This window comes from Humulus lupulus, chromosome 7, assembly GCF_963169125.1.
Source record: "Humulus lupulus chromosome 7, drHumLupu1.1, whole genome shotgun sequence".
Lineage (NCBI taxonomy): Eukaryota > Viridiplantae > Streptophyta > Magnoliopsida > Rosales > Cannabaceae > Humulus > Humulus lupulus.
In genome coordinates, this window is record NC_084799.1 from 55,992,751 (window position 1) to 56,006,225 (window position 13,475).

The following is a 13,475-nucleotide window of genomic DNA, read 5'->3' on the forward strand; positions in this document are numbered from 1 at the left end:
AACAAGTCTTTATAGTTGTTAGGGTGGCTTGGGAGCTCGATAACGGGAGCAGAATTGGGGAATCTGGTGAGATAGTAGAAGCCGTCACCTTGACCTCTCTGTTTCAGGCTGGCTTTAAGGTAGAAGAAATATAATATGTCTACCAGAGTGGGGACCTCCCACTCATGCTTCAAAAACAAGTATTTCAGCCCCGCCAAAAGCCTATAAGAGTTTTGGGGGAGCTGAAATCGAGCCAACTTCACGAAATTCAGAAAGTCTGCGAAGTATTGGTCCATGGGGAGGAAGGCTCCTGCCTTCAAGTGTTCATCACTCCAGGCCGTGAAATCATCCTGGAGAGGGGAGCAGCTCCATTCACCTTCAAAAGCAAGTCGGGCAATGAGAATTCCAGTCCCGACCACAATTTTATGGTTTAGCATGATTTTGTTTACCCTCCCCTGGGTCGTAATCTTGGATACGATTCTTTCCACCTTGAAGTAGGCGTTGGGATCAACCACTACCTCCTTTTCCACCACCAGACCGAAGTGGGGAATGTGAGACTCAAGGGCGACTTTCTTCCCTTTTTTCTTTTTCTGAGAGGACGAGCTAGTTGCATTCTTCTTGGGTGAGTTCTTCTTGGGAGCCATCAGATCGTCTAACGAGTAGAACGACCTAATTAGTAGGTGACCTAAGAGGATTTAAAGGTTACGACGTGGAAGTACGGGGGAGAATGGTTTACTTTTGATGTATGATCTGAGTTTGCCTCGGCCACATCGCATGATGTCACGCGCTACCCTAAGTTACATGCCTCGATTTCCTAACAGACCCTTATAATTTAGGGATATGTGTGTTAGAATGTCAGGCCATTACTTTCCTTGGGAGGCGGTTTAGTACAAAACCACCCAATAAGTGTGACCCCTAAGCAACCTGGTTTGAACCCTAAAAAATTTTCATCTTCTATATCCTGAATGGGTATTTTCTAAATTTTCCATGGATTACCCAACTTTACCCAGAAATTACCCAGTTTTATGAATGTCGTAGTTCTATAGATATTTTAGGACCTACTCATTGAATCTAAGTTGAAGCCTATTCACTAAAAACATTTGGGAAATAGCCTAATATTGACAACGGTGAAGTGTGGATGAGCGTGGTAAATAGGAAAAAAATAGACCAGTAAGAGGAAAATTTCTTCAAAACCAAAAGACGAGGTACTTATAGTATGATCTTTGATAGAAAGAAGTAGAATTTGTAGGGGAAAGTTCCTAGAAGACTCCTGAGTAATTGGGTGCAACGAACGATTTTTGGATTTGTCTGAGAAAGAAGAAGGATTCAGAAATATAGAAGAGAGAAAATATAGAAAAATTTCACATGAAAGGTGGTGAAACCCGAAAATTTCCTACCCTATTTATACGTAAACTGCGTAAATTAATTTTGGTCGTCCGATTTGGTTAGTACAAGATCCAAAGGCCATGGTTAAATAGACAAAATGGTGGCAAAAAGGTGACAAGACAATTATTGTAGTCCTCGAAACCCGAATAGACGCCAATTGCAGTACACCACGTGTCCAATACTCGAGTAATCGGCAAGCATAGTTTTGTGTAACAGAAGACTAAAATCCCCTACTATGTAGGTCAGAAAAGATGATGCCATACACGAGCAGGAGCTTGGGGGGAAAATGTTGTACCCTAATTTTAGCTCGAGTCATCCACTCATTTCGGGTACAGTTGGAAAATAAATATACGAAGAAATAACCAAGGAGACGATATCTGTTTATTATCCATGTAAATAAATCCGATTTAACATGGGCACGTGTGGTGTTAGGCATCTTGGGCTTAACCCGAGCTAAAGGCATGAAGGTTGTGAAGTAGAAGCTCGTAATATCCAAACAGTTGTCGAAGTTCGAGCTCGGAGAAATATCATCCAGCTCATGGTATCTCTGATATATTACGTACCTGCGGATCCCCAATGACCTGGGTATTTTTATACGATTATTTATGACCAGCCTATCATATTTAATGTCCCAGATATTAGGAGAACATTTACTTTATGATCAAATAATATCTAGGTATAAATGGGAATAATTTATATTAAATGTAATAAATATATAAATCTGTGATTGCCTCATGTGGTTACCCGAACCTGTCCATGGAATTTCTCTATAAATACTGAGAATATTGGACAGGAAATGAGGCGGTTATTCTGTAATACTGAAACTCCGCCAAAATAGAGGGAGAAACAACAATAATATAGACTCGTGGACTAGGTGGATTTTAACAACTGTACCACGTAAAAGATTTGTGTTCTTCTGATTTCATTTCATCTTTCGTTACGGTTTATTACTAAGCACTAATCAACCTTATTATTTCTTTATACATTGTTGGCGAAAAACCACATCCACAGAGCTCAATAACTATTCAGTTCCAGAATTAACCCTTAAGGGAACCGATATCTGATCTGATATGAAAGCTTGGATTCTGTTATTGTATAATCATGTTCTCAGCCATTCAAGTTATTGAATCTCCAAAACAATAGTTACTAGCCTCATAATGTTAAGAGACCTTAACGAATGAATCAAAAAATCTAATAGACATGAACATGAGTGCATGACTACTCAGAATAGAAGAAGCCCATCTTGTTTTGGTTGGGATTGGACTTTAGCTCGAACAAGAAGTTGACCTCGTGAGGAGTAGGTGGGTTCCACTAGCGATGGTGATAAAATATATATAATGCTTATAATACAGAAAGCATTAGATACGTGTATGGTGTTATTTGAAAGGGGGCGATGTCAAAATATTGAACCACCCCTTTGAGATAGTTGTCGAGGGGGAGAGTTGCACCAGCTTTTATGTGGAATCGTGTATAACGACTCGAAAATGCATACACTTATTTTGCAGAGCTAAACCATTCATTCATTTAAAATAGTCTAAAAAATGCGGATAATTTTTTTTTACTCTAATGTGTCCACACAATAAAAACATTTACACACAAATTTTTAAAGTATTATGGCAAACCCAACATAGTTTAAACTTAGTTTAAGCAAAATCAAAAGACTCAGTTTGAAGGTGCAGAATTCCCAAAGGTTGGGCCACTTGTACACTTTCGTAGGCAAACTCTGGCTCTCACTAGATCATCTTTTCTTGGCTCATACCGACAACATGAGCAACTAGGTAAGCAAAAACGCTTGGTAATTCAATTTAACAACCTATAATAGAAGCACAAAATAGGTACAATGATCTAATCATTATCTTCAAAATTCATAGTTTACCACACTTAGGGTTCCAGATAAATCTGGGCCCTAACCAAACATTTTCAAGAACACATAAGCGTCCTGGCAGTATCGTAATACCTTAGGCAGAAGCTGTGAAGCATAAAATCCTGCAGAAAAACATTCAAACCAGGGAAAAAGCAGAATGGTAGCAATAACTAATAATGAAATTAATCCTCAAAGTCAATTTGGGTCTTTCCAAGTATCCCTGAGCATCTCATCTCAATTCCAAGCGGAGACTCAAGTCTCAAAATTGATATCTAGATCAGAAGTCCCTCTCAAGGGTAACTATCAATTACCAAGGGAACTTTTACTAATTTCAAACAAAGAACTAGGGTTTGTGGATCCACATCGGCTCATGGTGACCTCTTGGTTTACCTGGCATACTTACCTCCTCGCCAAGTGGAGAATAGGTACCCCTAAGATCATTCAAACTCCTAGGTTACCTGGTCTGCTTATCTCCTCGCCAATTCTCACGTTCACAGACCGTATAATGATAACATATTATAATGGAGCATAACCACCCCTAGGATCATGCAAACTCCTATGTTACAAGGCTACTGATCTCCCGATCAATTCTCATGTGGAGAGTAAGAACCCGTAGGATCATTTAGACTCCTAGGTTACCTGGCTACTTACCTCAAGGTCAATTCTCATGTGGAGCGTAAGCGCTCCTAGGATCATTCAGACTCCTACATTACCTGGATACTTATCTCAAGGTCAATTCTCTTGTGGATCGTAAGCACTCGTAGGGTCATTCAAACTCCTACGTTGTCTGGCTACTTTCCTCAAGGTCTCGGGCATACCCTGAACCACCAATATACAACTTCTCGTGTGGAACGTAAGCACCCCCTAGAGACTGTCTCCCAATGAGCCCTCTCTCTCTAACTAACGTATAAGCCCTACTTCTAGCAAGCAGTAAACTAGTTAACTCATGTTGTAGACATGTAGATCATAAACAGACTTACCAGCTATCCTTAGTTGTGTACCAAAAACCTCCCTTTGGGGAGTCCCACTTCGCTAGCCAACATTGAAGACAATGTACTTGGATTAATTATGGCATTATAGTAGATCACAATCTACTTGGGCATTAAGGTCATAAAACATACCTACCAAGGATATTCTTTTCCCTACACGTTTTAAATAATAACGACACTTCAAGGGAAAACCATCCTCTCGGGTCCAGTCATTAAAAACCAGTTCCCTACCAGATTTCCCGTCCCGTACTCATTGCAGAGTTTAGCCGGAAAAATATCATTTGGAAGCTTAAAGCTTTACCCAAACCTTACTATTTCTTTGATTTTACTAAAAATCCCACCTTTCAAGTAAAAACACGTCAATAACAAACCTTGATAATTTATGTTGAAATAATTAGTTAAGAAATAATTTGAAAGTATTATTTCAATTAAGTTCAACTTATCTAAGTTAAAACTTGATTTTTATTGTGAAAATATTAGTTTATTTTTTTCTTTAATTAGTTAGGGTATCAGACCCTTTTAAATTTTTCTTAAATAAAACCATTTAATTAATTAAGTATTACCCCTTTAATAATAATCCTTATAATCATGTAGTGTGCCAAAATAAGTTTTACAATTACCAATATAAATTTATAAAATTCTTAGTTAAACGCTTAGAAAAATCCTCATCTTTTTCCCTAAGTATAAACTTTAAAATTTCTATGTTATGAGTAGATTAGTTTGAAAATTATAGTTGGAAAACTATAGCTCCAAAAATTTTCAAACTTCACGAATTAAACCTTGCTACACCAGAAAGTTCCTTGTAAGACTTCACACAAAGATAATCCTTTTTTACTTAGTGACATTTATCTTCAAAAATTTCACTAGGATGTCTAGAAATAAGTCAAACTTTTTAGCAAACATTGACACTTTATTAAACCATTTGGTTATTAATTATATCCAAAAATTTTAAGGCCCATAATAGGATATGTCAATAATACTCACAGTATAATAATCAAATCATTTGAGACATTTTTACTTGGTAAAATGGATTTTCCAAGTTGGCAGTTCATAAACTATTGTAAATTCCCATAAATTTTGATCAAACTTTAGAAATTCATAACTCCAAGCCGTTTTTAAATTTTCCTTTGAAATTTTACCAATTTATTCTGAAATATTAAGAACATGTTCTCTCATAAAATCAGCCGAAAATTCAATGATTTTTCGACATAAATAATTGCCCAAAATTGGTATTTTACCTAATTTTAAAAAAACAAAATCTCATACTGCACACCAATTTTGCAAAAGCTACATCCTTGTCAATTCAAAACCTTTTTGCACGTTTTTACACATTATGAACACCTACACTTCCTAAAATTCAACATGAAACTAAGAAAATCTATAACTAATTGACTCATAATTTGTTTGACCCACTAGAATTCAAGTCCTAACCATTTTCTTACAAAATCAAGATTTTCACATATGGAACGTTGGATTCCATCAATAACAAACATGTAAATCGTTATGCATATTTAACCAGTCATTAATTTAACATCAATACAGTTCCAATGATCAACTAAAGCACAACTAACAATCAAGACATGGCAGTTTGAACAAGAATTCAACTAAACTAATTAAAGGAACACATAGGAGGTGACCATACCTCTTATAGTCTTTGGATTGAATTTTGGCACTCCCTAGTACTTTGAATCCCTCACTTAGCCATTTAATCTATACATATACACTCCCCAAAAGCTCACAAGTTAGATTACATAACTATGTGAACTCAGCCAAGTGCATAGCTAATCCAACAACAAAACTTAAACAAAGATAGTCTAGTGTTTACCTTTGTGGAAACAACTTTGTGTGTGACCTCCTTAGCTTGAAACTAATACCCCAACACTTAGAATTGAGTTGAAGGTAGATGAGAGATGGTAATGAGAGACTTGTGAAGAAAATTCTCAAAGAGAACAGCCGTTAAGGAAGTCGGCCACAAGGCAGTTGTTTTAGAGAATTTTTTAGAGAAACTTAGGACTTAAGTTTTGTGTTTGTGAATAATGAAGACTCTAGACCATTCTATCTATTTATATGTGATAAAAATTAAAACTAAATTGGCCATTTGACTATAATTCTGCCACCTCCCACTAAACACAATTCATGCTAGATTTGTTTTTACATTATTCTAACTTAAGTTTAGTAAATCTTAAATAAACTGTGTTTTCTTTCCAAAAAGTTACTACATAGTAATTTTTCCCGCAATTCATTAATTGAGATTTTAATTTAGGCTAATTAAATTAAATATGCCTTGCTATTTAATTTAAGTGGTCACACTCCTATATACACAACTCAAATAATTTAATTAGTCATAATAACATTTTTTGCCTAGAAATGTGCATTTTTCACAAAAAAATGTACTTTTTAAGATTTTCCACACAAAATTAAACTTTTTGACCACAATTAAAATTATTCTAATAATTTAATGCCCAATATTATTTTTCTATAATTATGATTCTCCAATATCGATTATCTAAGAATTTACCCTACTAGGGTTTCCATTTTGATACGAGACCAAAATGCTCAATTTGTTACCAAAGCACACATATCGAGTTTTGGCTAACACTTGCAACATGAGTTTTGCTTCTCAAGCATATATTATCATTCATAATAATATTCATACACACATCTCACCACCCCCGATCTTAGCTATTGGTATACATGGAACGTGGGGCATTATATTGCAACCAAGCGTTGTAAGCTCCACCAAGAAGGTTAGCCCACTGGTCGGCTCATGGGAAAACCATGTTAATCCCCCTAATTTTATTTCATTCAGGGTAGCTTTCCAAGGAGCTCCTTGAGAAAGTACTAGCAGGCACCGTATGCCAGATAAATGGTCTTATTCCCAGGCTTCAACTTTGCTCGTGTCCTTATAGTTGTTGTGATCTTAACTTCTACTTCAACTTGTAACTCTTCTTAATTACCACCACTGGTTGCTTGCCTTACAACCTGTGGGATTGAAGTAGTCCTTTGACAGGCAGTCAGTTTCACTCTCTCAATAACTGGAGGAAAAATAGCAACGATTGCTGAAAAATAAACTAATGGATTGTTGCTCACATATCTCTCTTATCAGTATTCTGACTGGGAGAGTATCAGCAGTGTCATGGCGAACAATGTATGTCTTTTCCACGTGAAGGAATTTCCTAATTTAAAGGTATAATTCCCTGACCATACAATAATATTCTTGGTGAAGGTGAAAGGAAAAATAATATTGGTGATGTTAAACACCTAGTTGAAGTTGAGGATTGGGTGTTATACCTAATCGAATAGAAGGTTCAAGTAGAGTTCCTGGTCGAATGGATGGTTCAGATGTTGTATTTGGTTGACTTTGTTCAAGATCATCGACCAACATTTGGAGTAATTTAGGTGATATTGAATAATTACTTCCCCAATGATCGTGTGCATACATCTGGTATGAAAATAAAATGGGCAGTGAGTTATTTGACCAACATATATGTGTGCCTAAATGGAGTCATTGGTAGAATACAAATAGAAGAGTGTATTTGATAAGGATCAAATTTTGTTTCAAAAGGCAGTTAAAAATATTTTAAAGAAAATTTCAACTTACCTTTTTAGAGGGAAAATTCGCACCATATTTTCTAGAAATGAAAATCAAATTTTTTCTCAATTTTACAATTTTTTCCTACATAATTAAATCTTACCCGAACCCTAAATGTTATTTTCCTACTCCCCAAACAATTTTATTCTAGGAAAATCCCTATTTTTTCAAGAAAAAACTACATTTTCCTATGATTCCCTCAAGAACTCGAAGAACGCAGAATTAATTTTCATGATTCGAAGAAAATTTTGCAGAGAAAAAGTATAAAATTATAAGGATTTGATCGCAAACTTGAAAGATCAATATGGGGATGGATTTGCAAGAAACACTTCACGAATTCAAGAAATTGAAAAGAAAGCTTCGGATTTTCCTATTTTTTGGGTTTTCTTTGAGGAAAATGAAGATTAGAGAAAATGTATGGGAAAATGTTGAACAAAAATGGGGAAAGGAAGGACTACATATAGCCTTGTGCACACACGATGAGGCGTGACGTCACCACCCATGTAAAGATTATCATTTTTTAGCACGTGTGACATCAGCATGCCTAGGAAACTGAAAAGTTGCCAGTTGATTTACTGAAAAGGTCATTGCAGTGTGACAAACTTAGGGGGCAAATGTGTATCCCAAAAACAGATATGATGATGTGGCATAACAAAATAACACGTGGTGTTGAGAATCATGAATTTTATCAGTCCTAGTCGATAAGGTTTAGTCGACGAGGTTCGACCAAAAGATGAAGAGTTTCTCTCCTTGGGATCATCCAATATAACTAAAGGTTGTTGATTAAAGAAGTACAAACTGACTATATGCAATCATGTTTGCTCAAATAAGCTTTGGTCGTATGAAATCTCTACAAGCAGTTCAAACAACAAGACCCACATTATACGAGATATTGGTTTAATGGTAATTTGAATGTATTTTTTTATATTATTTTATTGCATATTCAGTTGTAAAAGACCCACATGATACGTGTAGCCCATTCCATACCTGTAAGACCCAAGGCCCACTAGAGACTCTATAAATAGAGACCTGTAACTGTCATTAATTTTCATGCACACCTTACATACAGAAACTTTGTCAAATTATATTATCTCTCTCTCTCTCAGGTGTAAGAAATGCAGTTGAATCTTGTTCTTCTGATCTTGAGTTTAAGACATTTGTGATCAATAAAAGGTCAAGTGGACTTAGGTCATTACCAACTCCTGGGGCTAAACCACTATAAATTTTTGTGTCATCTACTTAAGTTCAGTTCTCTTAATATTTATTATTGTTTAATTGATTCAGTGTCATTGATTAAATCGGTGGTCGACAACTAGCACAACATAGAGTGGACCATGAGATTTTAGCAGCTCAAGGAAAATTTAATTTACGGAATCCTATAATTTAAAAAAAAAACTACTACAAAATAAAAAATATAAATTAAATAATCTTTAAGGCATACTAAATAAAATAAATGTATTTCAAAATAATAATTTAATAGATCTAATTATAAGCTAAATTTCAAAATACTATTTAAATATGATACATCTTGCATTTATAGATGTGAAGATACTAATAAACCAAAACATTGTCAATGGTTTTTTTTAAAACAAAAAAATAATACGATAATCTTTTAAATCACAAACTACCATATTAAAGGTACAAAATATTCATGATATCATTAAAAGCACACCACAATGATTGAAGAATAAGCTTGTTTATTCTTGATAGAATAGAAATGTTATTCTAATTTCTTATGTAGTTACACAATCAAATTATTTGTACACACATCACACCTATATATAATATATTTATAATGTTTGTTGTTATTTAATATGAATATATATATAAGTTGGATTATGTAATAAAAAAATTAACATGTTTTTTTTAAAAGAAATAGGGTAAATACTCATTTATAACCATGTGTTTTATGGCATTAGGTTTACTCAAAGGTACCCAGATAGGTTCCTCTTCGTGAGTTCCATGGGCTTATTAACTCTTGCTAGCTTTGTGACACTAGGTTTACTCTAAGATACCTCGTATAGGTTCCTCTTATTGATTTCTCTAGGTCTTACTTTGCAAGTAGTTATTCTCGTAAGATGACTAGCCCATTGCTTGTGCCCCTAAAGTGATCGAAAACTGAGGTCTTTGTTCACTTGTCCGGGTTTGTTAGCGAGTACGCCTTCAATTTGTAAAAAAATAAAAAATAACTAAAAAATACAAGCTTTTTTCCTAAATTTCATCTACCGTTTTTTGCGCACACGATTTACATTAGTTGACTATAGGCTACATATGAATAACAAAATATGAATATACATAGCTGCTTGCATTACTGGTAATACCGGTGGAGGCGCTCAACAGTCTAGGTGTGAGGGATTAACACTACCTTAAGCTGAACCAATTCGTATGTCCTAGGACATATATTGCTCTCAACTTTATAAGGGTCTTCCCAGTTTGGGCCCAACACTCTAGCACTTTGATGTAATGACCCACTAATCTAGACTTTTGGACCATTAACGAAATTATACATAAAATCCTAAATAGAACTTACATTTGCGAAAATACCATAATTTTATTAAGTAACTTGTAAAAGAAATAAGAGTTACTTACAAAATATAAAATACTAAGAAGGATATGAGATCCCATTGTCTTTAAAAACAAAACATGATTTAAAAATGAAAAGAATTACATAAGAAATGCAGAAAATACATATAAAACCATAAAAAGGTAAAACGAGACTACATCCTCGAATCGAATAACGCTCAACCCCTTGACTCCATTCACCATCGATACACATCTTCTAAGCGTCACGAATCTTACCGCCTCTAAAGCTATTTTCCTGCACATAAAACAAAAAGGAATGAGCCTAATGCCCAGCAAGGAAAATCTAACACATAGTCATAAACATAAATTTCATAATAAACGTAAAGATATATCATAACACTTAATACATACACTTATTATAATGGTCATTATTACTTGGGGTCCCATAGACTAAACAAGCTTATGCCCATGAGATTAGTGGGGTCCTACTAGCTAAGTAGGCATATGCCCATAATCTTTTTGGGGTCTTGTTAGTCAAATAGGGCATAAGCCCAAGCCTACAAACATACACATTCATAACATATTCATAACATATCATATTTCATAACATAATACATAAGCAATACACATATACATTCTATCCTATTTTCCTTACCAAAGTTACCGGGATATGATGGACTGAGTTGGGACTTTTGGAACACTCCTAAAACCATATGAGAAAGAGTGAGTCTTATGAAGAAGAAGAAATGAAAATGAATAGGAAGACTAAACCATTGAGAAATATGCTTACCACAACTTATGTGCTTAAGAACTTGGATTCTCTAACCAAAATAAGAATGAGGTTAGGGGACTGAGTAGAAGGCTTTGAGAAAGAAAACAACATGAAGCAAATGAAATAGAGTTTCGGGTTTACCTCAAAGACTTGCAAGACCAATCTATCCACAACCAAAATACTAAAGAACCTTACTTCCCAAAGTGTTTGATAAGCTAAAGATGATTAAGCTTATGACTTTCCCACCCAAGTGTTTAACTCTCACACTCTCCTAGCACTTGCAGCTTCTGAACTTAGAGTAAAAGGTGAATAATGGCTGGGTACTAGGTCCTATTTATAGAGTTTGGGAATGAAAGTATCTTGATTTTACTCGAATAAAAATAATGGCTTTTTAGGTGAAAATAATTTGAATAATTGTTCAGCAGAGGCTGAAGACTCGTTCAAAAGATGCTGGACTTATGAAGGAGTTTGAATGGCTGAAAGGAAAAGAATTCAAAAACATTTGAACATATGCTGGAGGAGGCGATATATCGCCCCCTGTAGGCGATATATCGCCTGGGCCAGTATGCCCGAGGCGACCGGCATCGTCTCGTGTTTTCCGTATCTACGTGCTGTGATATATCGCCTCCTATAGCTGCGATATATCGGCACACGCTGAATATTTAAACACGAAATTACACATTTTTAGCTAAGTTTGAATGGGGTAAACAGCCTTGACTAAGCCCTCAACGTATTCAAAGCTGCTGACTGACCTTAAAGCATTCAAATTTTACCCTTATTTAATTTAATCCTCAAAAATACTTAATCCTTAATTACCCATTCATAACATGTGCTTAAAATCCTATTGGTTGATATCTAAACCTTATAGTATAATAAATATAATCCTTAATATCAGTCATATTAATCCAACTTAGGTTAAAATTAATATTCTTAAACTATAGGTTAAACTTAGAAAATCTATAAGTACTACTATGAGTGTCCAAATAATTCCCGGTCTGAACCAAAAATCCACCGTAACAAAAATAATACTATACATACTATAATACTACTATCTATCTTAGCTAAGTAAAGTTCTTGGACTCTACATTTGATCTCGTGTTTCCAAGAAAGCTTGTCGCAACACCAAGTCCCAGACCTCGAACATTCGACCCTTCACTTTAGAATTGAATACTTTGCAATATTTTGGTTGTAAGGAGCTACTAAGAGTTAAGTAGCTTCTCAAAGTTCGTCAACAAGGTCCAATGATTCCTGAAGTAAGGTGTGATTAGTAGTTGGGTCATACATTTTTTGACAGTGCATGGAGATGGTAGCCTCAACTAGGAGCATAGCTTCATATCTGTAGTCCATGGAGAAGGGTAAATGGCATGTGGATGTTCTAGCCATGGTACGATAACTCCATATTAACCCATAGGCAGCTCTGAGGGCCAAGCACCTTTCGCCTGTTCAAACCTTTTCTTTAAAATGGCTTTAACAGTCTTGTTGACACCATCCACATGTCCATTTTCATGTGGGTGAGCTACGAAGGAGAAGCCCTCGACGACTCCATGCCTTTCGCAAAAATAAGTGATTGGATCACTGTCGAATTGTTGGCCATTGTAGGAGACTATCTTCCCCGGGAGCCTGTACAAGCAAACAATCTTTTTGATAACGAAGACCAGTGTCTACTTAAAGGTGATGGTAGTGAAAGGTTCGACTTCAACCACCTTCGTGAAGTAGTCGACTACCACTATCTTGTAATTTATTCCTCTATTTTCCATGGGCATAGCACCTATTAGGTCAACGCCCTAGACTGAAAGGGGCCATGGACGTGTCATCAAAGTGAGTTTATTAGGAGAATCTTAGGGAATTTGGAATATCTCTGACATTTGTTGCATCTTTTGACATACTCTAGTGAATTGATGTTCATCGTGGGCTAGAAATACTCTTGTCGCAGAATCTTTTTGGCAAGGATTTGCCCCGACCGTGGTCTGGTCTCCACAAAAGCCTTCATTCACTTTGCAGAGGAAGAGTTTCACTTCTTGCTCTGACACACACCAGAGTACGGGCAATGAGTATCCTCACCTATATAGTGAATTCAAGGATCCTTTACAATGTATGCCATAGCCCTATTTATTGGCAGTTGTGCAAATTAAGCTCATTAATGTGAGCTGAATACAATTATCCTCTCTTAATGAGAGTTGTTATTACATTATAAATATATTATGCAACTAATTAGCTGGTCGGCCCCACCATATCTCAATGGGCCCAGTCCGAGGAAGCTCAGCCCGCTACTTTATTTAAGAACCCTCCTGACAGTGTCAGGGTTGTAACGCCCTGGTTACCCCAGAACAGTTATGGTGAATGGTGAACCGGAAATTTAACTTGCTACTC